Below are 7,890 nucleotides of genomic sequence, written 5' to 3'. Positions count from 1 at the left end.
CGCAGTAGTACTTGTACCTGCGACTGACACGTATTCAGTGAGTGAAAGAAAAGGACTAAGAGCATGTACTTATGTCTGAAAAGACACTTTGGATTCTTTTCTGATATGGTGTCGCGTTTATGCCGAGGAAAAGACAGAGGATAGATTAATTATGGAAAGAGATTGAGTTACCAAAGAAATCGCCACTCCCCAAAAAACAATTTGAATCTCTTATGTCACTTTGATTGGTGTGATAGAATGGAAAAAAATAGGATGAAGTTAAAATGAATGGAAATTTATAAATGATTTTATCGTCATGAAAAAAATATTTTTTTATATTAATATAATTAAAAGTAATTTATAAAATGATTATAAAATAATTTAATATATTAATTATTTTAATTATTTATTTTACTATAATAGAAAGATGTAAATATTAATAATAATTAATTTTATTGAAAAATGATTGATCTTGTAAATATATAATTGATTATATATTGTTTGCATAGTAATTCTTTTGTAAATTGTCTTAATACCGTGGCAATTGCTTCGAAACCATATATCAATGCACTCAATTTTAATATGAAAAGAAAAAAATGTTCTTAAATAAAATGGGGTACATATAGAAATGCATTTCGTACCTAGAATATATTTCTGGATTTTTTTCTGGTTTTCCGGAAGATATTTTTGGGGTTTTTTTTTCTGAAACAAATTTTTTGTATTGTGAATTTTCTTATCCGGAATAGGATTTTGATTTTCAAAATATAATAATCTCTTCCGTGTCTATTTTTTGGAATCTACTATTTTCAATTTTGAATTTTCATTTTTGAAATAAAGGACATTTTTGAAAATTTAAAACTGTATTGGGTTTGGTTTAAAAAGATTGAGTGTAGGAAGAATTTGCCAATATGTATAGTTTAAGTTAAGTTTTTTTTGTCTTTCATCTCAGGAGTTTTTTACTTTTAGATCCTTGATTTTCATTTTCTTTTTTCTATCTGTATGCGCTTAGAAACAAATATGTGGTTAACTCCATTTGATAGGAAAAAAAAAAATATGTTGGACTCAGTGTTTGGTGATCGGACATCGACACCTATATCAATCATGTCAACTTGGTGGTCTGATCGTGATAATGGGCCACGTAAGTGGGCTTCACGTATGTGTGCGTTGAGGTTCATTCATATACTTAACATGTATAAGGTCTGGTCAACGAAAAAGTGCAAATGGTGTGTTTAGTACATTCGGGTCTAACACAAGTAAAATATTTTCTAAAGACACTTAAGCCCAAGAGCACTAGGATTTTGGGAAATAAGTTGCATGCATGATACGTAAAGGCTTGTATGCCTACAGTGGACAGATGGGTCCCTGATGCTGGTACACGAGTTGGTACCCTAACAGCCATGCTGTTAAGATTATGCACTCCAAGGGGAAAGATTATATGTGGTTGTCGTACTAATATTGTGCGTATTGTAACAGACTCTTCTCTTATCAAACACTTTCACTCGAGATAAGGTTCTCGTGGGAGAAGGGTTGAAGTAACCTAAAAGTAGTCTATAAAGGGACGGTAAAGGTACATCGTTTCTAAGACTGAAACTACTTGCTTACTTACTCATTGTTTTTATAAACCTTGTACTGATTTGATCGTCGGAGTACAATCAACAGGTAGGGTCCCCTCTCTTTCAGCGGAGCTGCATTCCAACACCCAAAGGAAAGAGCAAATTTCAGTAGAGACAAACAAAGTCGCAATCTGTTTTCAGAGTCAACCAACAACTAGGTCAACCGACAAGAATATATATATATATATATATATATATATATATATATATATATATATATTGGATTATTTAATTAGAGTAACAGAGTAAAAAGAAAAAAAAAATATGTTATGTGAAACCCATCTCACTTTACTATTTTTCTATATACTTTTTATTTCTTTATGTTTTTTCGCTTAAGGCACCCAGAGTGAATTGAATCTTATTTTCTCTTTAACTAGAGTGAAAAAAAAATAAGAGAAAAATAATTGAAATAAAGTAGTTTGGTTGAGAAAACTATAGATAAAAATAATAAAAATAATGGAAAAGAAGTAAAATAAAAATATAGATTACTTGATTAATGAGAAATAAAAAAAAATAACTAAGATAAAAGTTTATTTTTAAAAATAAAATTTTTATTTATCAATAATAAATCTTATCATTTATTCTATTATTACCATATTAACATTTGTCACCATCAATATAACATTTATTAAGGTTATGTCTCAAACCTCCTAATTAACCTAATTTTCTTGGGCTTAAGTGACTTCTCGTTTGGGCGTTAATGGACTCGTTTGGGCGAGTAAAACGTAAAAAGGTCCAACCTTACTGGATCAATCTCGATCAAGCGAGAATGAGCTTCCTTGAGCGAGATCCATTGGGGGCGTTTTGGCTTTTTTGCGAGTTTGGGGTAGCTTTGGTGATGTTGGTGCATTCCAACTTTTCCTTTTTAACTTTATATATTCTTCTTTTGTCCAATTATCTCCATTTTTTCTAGAATTCTAAAATTAACACAAATTTGGGAATTGGGAATAAAGCGTTCTTATTCATATAAAAATCACAAAATATGTAAAAATGTATAAATTCATAAATTAGAGGTTATTTTATATTTATTTTAGCAATTAATACTCATAAATGTCTATATTTTAAAATGGAATATTACTAAAATTTGGCACTTATCAGTCATATCTTGCTCAAAATGGTATCCACCATAGTTTAATTTGTCCTTACACCCATGAGTAGAACAAGTCTATTTGAACGTAAGCACCGTCACATAACAAATGTTGGCTTAACTGTTCTCGCTCATGCCTCTCTTCCTATCAAATATTGGGGTGAGGCCTTCACCACTGCTATGAATATTATCAATGTTTTACCATCGTCTATTATTAACTTTGATACACTATATCATTTATTTTGTAAGAAACAATCTGATTACAACTTTTATCCTCTCATTAAACTTTCATTCCTCACTGTGTTTATTCTTGGCTATAGTCCACAATACAAAGATTATGTTTGTGAATCTACATCCGATAAAGAAATACATTATTCATGTTATTTTTAATGAATATATATTATCTTATTTAACCTGTTTCATTCCATCTGATACCATTAACCCATCTTCTATGCATGATACTCTCTCTAACCATTATTTAACTGTTATAAAATCTACTTCTTCTATCTGCATCACCCTCTAGCCCCTCCCCTACTTTAACTGCTATACATCCTCTTTCTTTTGCATCACCATCAACCTTTATTCTCTCTCCATCTAATACCAACTCATCACCCCAACATCCACTTGATGATACCTCACCCACTACTCAGAACGCTCACCCCATGATTACAAGAGATAAATCTGGAATTTTTAAGCCTCGAGTTTTTAATATTGAGGTTACTGTTGTTCCTTCAACGCTTAAAGAGACCCTCCAAAATCATAACTGGGTTGCGTCGATGAAAGAAAAATATGACGCTTTACGAGCCAACCATACTTGGACCCTACCCTCACCTTACCGCCATCTGGTATTCAATCCATTAGTTGTAAATGGGTGTTCAAATATAAGTACAACGCTGATGGCTCCTTCCAACATCACAAAGTCAAGCTTGTCGCAAAAGGATTTCATCAACATGCTTGCATTGATTACTTATAAACGTTCAGCCCTATGGTCAAGCCGACAACCATCTGTATCATTTTAACCATAGCTTTGTCCAACAATGGCTTATCCACTGAATTGACATCAACAATGTTTTCATCTATGGTGATCTACAAGAATCGGTTTACATGCTTCAACTGCCAGGTTCTGAAACAAATTCCCAACTAGCATGCAAGCTTTACAAAGCAATTTAAGGGCTCAAACAAGCACCTATATCTTGGTTTCAAAAGCTAAGTCATACTCTTTCTTCACTTGGTTTTTCTTCAACAAAATCAAATTCCTCTTTATTTATCAAAACTGATACAAATGTTACATTATTTGTTTTGATTTACGTTGATGATATTTTGATCATTGGCAGTTCTCTTGATGCAATACAGTCATTGATTTTTTTGCAACAACAACATTTTGGGATCAAAGACCTTGGTCGGCTACTTTACTTCCTTATCATGAAGCTTCTTGGACTATCAATGTCTCTCTTCTTCTTTCTCAAACTAAGTACATCAAAGACCCTACAAAAATCAAGAATGTTGTCATCCAAACCACAACATATGTCAATGATATCCTCTATTCGTCTCACACACAACATTTGTAGATGATCCTTCTCTATATAGATTCATTGTTGGTTTCCTCCAATATATTCTAATCACTCGTCCTGAATTATAATGTAGTGTAAACAAATCTGTCAGTTTCTTCACCATTGGAAAGTTGTCAAACGCATATTGAGATACCTTGTAGGCACTACATCACAGGTCTCTTACTTCAGCCCTCTCCACGCTTCACCATAACTGTCTTTGCTGATGCTGACTAGGGATCCGACCCAGATGATCGAAAATCAACTTCTGACTACATGTTATATTTGGGACTCAATCCAGTAGCATGGACTTCCAACAAACAAAAGATTGTCTCTCGCAACACCACTGAATTGAAGTTGAGTACTGCGATGATAACTTATATGTCGTTTTGCTTACCGTTAATCCTATAATGCACTTAAAACTAAACATTTTGATCTCAATCTTAATTTTGTGTGTGACTCAATTCAACAACAAGAACTTCACTTTTATGCCTTCCTGACCACAAACAAATCACAGAACTTCTCACTAAGCCTTTCATTGGCATTTTTTTCGTAAATTTATGATTAAACTAATGATTGTGCCTAACCTCGTCCTTAGTTTACAGAAGGATATTACATAACATTATTGTTAGTATGTTACAACTACACTTTTGTTTATAATATTCTTTTGTTTTTTCTCTCTTTCCACTCAATCTGAAAGAAGCTAAACTAAGTTTTACTTATAATAATACTTAAATAATTATAAAAAAATTTAATTTGAACCAATTTTGAAAGTTATATAGCAGACTAAACCAAACTGAACTGATTTGTTGGATTATTATTGATAAAAAAAAGTTATGTTTAATCTATAAGTTTCTGAATCGTAATTTTTCTTACAACTTATTTTCTAAACAAACCCCTATAAGCGATTATCTGAAATTAGCAATGAGATTTTTCGTTATGTTGAATGCAAACGCAGTCTTGAACATGGTATAACGTGGTTAAATCATTCTGAGCTTTGTTTTTGTAATTATGAAATTCCATCCCAAAAATGAAAAAAATGAAGAAAAATAGGTAGTGAAGTGCACATTATGGGAGACAGGAACATTGCTTTGTCGCAAAGAATGAAGGAATAGAAAAGCGTAACAGTGAAGCATGTGCATGTGATTGGGCTTTGGACCAAAACATCATGTGCCTCACCTAAACCTCAACCCTTTTAGCTCCATGCACCATTACCCTCAAACACAAATTCCTATAAAGTATTCTAATTCTTAATCATTTTTCTGCTTTTTATAGTACTCATTATTATTCATTTTATTTTCAATTATCATAAAAAAACATCATTTTAATTAGCTGTATTTATCATGTTGGAGAACTAAAAGCATGTTAAATTTTAGGTTTTTTAAAAATAGTATAATTTTATTTTGTATTTTTTGAAATAGAAACAAAAAAATTAGTTCAAACTTGTACGTGTAAAATACAACTTTAATTCGTATATATAAAATACAATTTCAATTTAATATAAAAATTATATTAGTACATCATGACTTGTCTAATTTTAAAATAAAAAATTATCAATTTTAAAAATATTAAATAAAATTATTATTTACAGAAAAGAAAACTTATATTTTATTTGAAAGTTTATACGTTATTTCTATTTGTTATTTGGATTTATCTTATTTCAAAACAAGTAGTTGCGTAATTATTTGTAGGATTTATAAATATGACTTGTGAGATGTTTATAAGCTATTTTTAGCTTATACAATTAAATTCTCTAAAATGACTTGTAAAAATAGGGCACGGTCAAATTATATACAAAAATTAACTTTATTTTTTCTTTCAATAAAAAAGAGGTAATTAACTCATAGATACGTGTTTAAATAATAAGTTTAATTTATCAAATTATTAGTTAAGCTATTCTACCCAACAGAAAAAATAAACATAATTTACGATGTTATATTTTCATATATTTCATTTTAATTGTGAACAAACTCTAGATTTTATTAATTAATTCTTATTGAAAAAACTCAAAAACTTGTATTTCTTAATAACTAGATTTTTCCTTCTATAATTTTATTAGAGTTGATGATTATTCATTTTATGATTTTATTTTATTTTATTATATATTGATATCGTATTTTTTTCAGTACATTTCAAAATATATATTTATATAGTACTTATCAATATATAAATATTATTTACAATTAAATGTTTTAAAAATAATTTGTGTCACAAAATTCTTTTTCAATCTTGATTTGAAAAAAGAATATAATATTTAAAATAAAGGATACTTTTGCTAAGTTAATTCCTCATCAAATAATAGAAAATTATCATAATAATCACGAGTAAAACAAATATATCTTATTACAATATTTACAGTACTACATATGACATATAATTAATTATTTAATTTTGTATATTGTATGTTTAACAAATAGATTAATCATTTTTATAAACTATTAAAAAAATAAATTTTAAACATAATTCTATCTCATAAAATTGATTTATAAAGTGAATTTTGTATTCTTTTGAAATGTTTCTGATATAAGAAGTTAACTTTAAATCTAACTTAACTTCATAAAATCAAAATTTGTATCTACTTAAATAGATTTGTATCCACTTATATATTAAGAAATATCTTAATTTTTAATCGATATAAAATTTCCAATATATATTACAACAACTACTATTATGATATCAATAACATGAAATATAAACTAATAGTTTTAGAGATATCAAATATCATATCGTTATTCCAAATAATAATCAAATTAAATTGTTAGTCTTCAAAAAATACCTTTACATAAAGAAAAGAAAGTGTCCTTTATATGTAGCCTTTTTATACTATTGTCTCATTAAAAATTTATTTGTATTGGTTTAAAAAAATTATTTGCTGTTGTTGTTTATAATGTATAAATATATAATTTTTCCATTTTTAGGCATTTATACATTTTTTTTTAGAAATAGGATAATAGTGCTTGTATTTACTAATTCATGATTCTTCTTCTGGAGGAAACCAGAATTTTCCCACACAAAAGTAACTTGAGTCACATTTGCATTCTCATATATGTTTCATTTATTATATATGAATATATGATAATCACAGTCACGAGACCCAAAATCATGCTTATTTAAATAATTGTATAGACTTTCTATTTTGTAGCCTTTTGAAAAGTGTTTACCTTCCAAGGTCTAAACCTTCCACGTTTCAATCCTACAAACCCTAAAAAAATTTGTTTACCTTCTTCCACACCAAGTTGAATATAATATATATGAACACAACAAAGACTATTTTAATTTTAATGGCTTAAAATAAGTTGTTTTTTAAGCTAAGAATTCACAAACCCAAGTTAATAGTTATCCAAATCTTGTGTGCTATGTTGCCCCTTGTTTTTCACCCTAAGTTTCAATGATTGCCACCATTTTCAATTATATCCCATGACCTACCATCTTAATTATCACTTTAGATTGTAAGTACCAAAGAAGACATCATTTTGGCATAAAGCAAAGTCAACATAGGACCTTTGAAGCTACGCTTATCTTCCTGTTCCCTTAGTTTTTCCGTCACTGTTGCACTTCAATATTTATTCTCATATTAACCATCTGAACATTTAATTACATTGATTATCATCTCAAAATCTTGTGTTATACCATTTTATTCAAATACGTAATGTACCTAAAAAAA

This window comes from Phaseolus vulgaris, chromosome 10, assembly GCF_051622355.1.
Source record: "Phaseolus vulgaris cultivar YP4 chromosome 10, ASM5162235v1, whole genome shotgun sequence".
In the NCBI taxonomy this organism is placed as follows: domain Eukaryota; kingdom Viridiplantae; phylum Streptophyta; class Magnoliopsida; order Fabales; family Fabaceae; genus Phaseolus; species Phaseolus vulgaris.
This window is presented reverse-complemented; position numbering follows the sequence as displayed.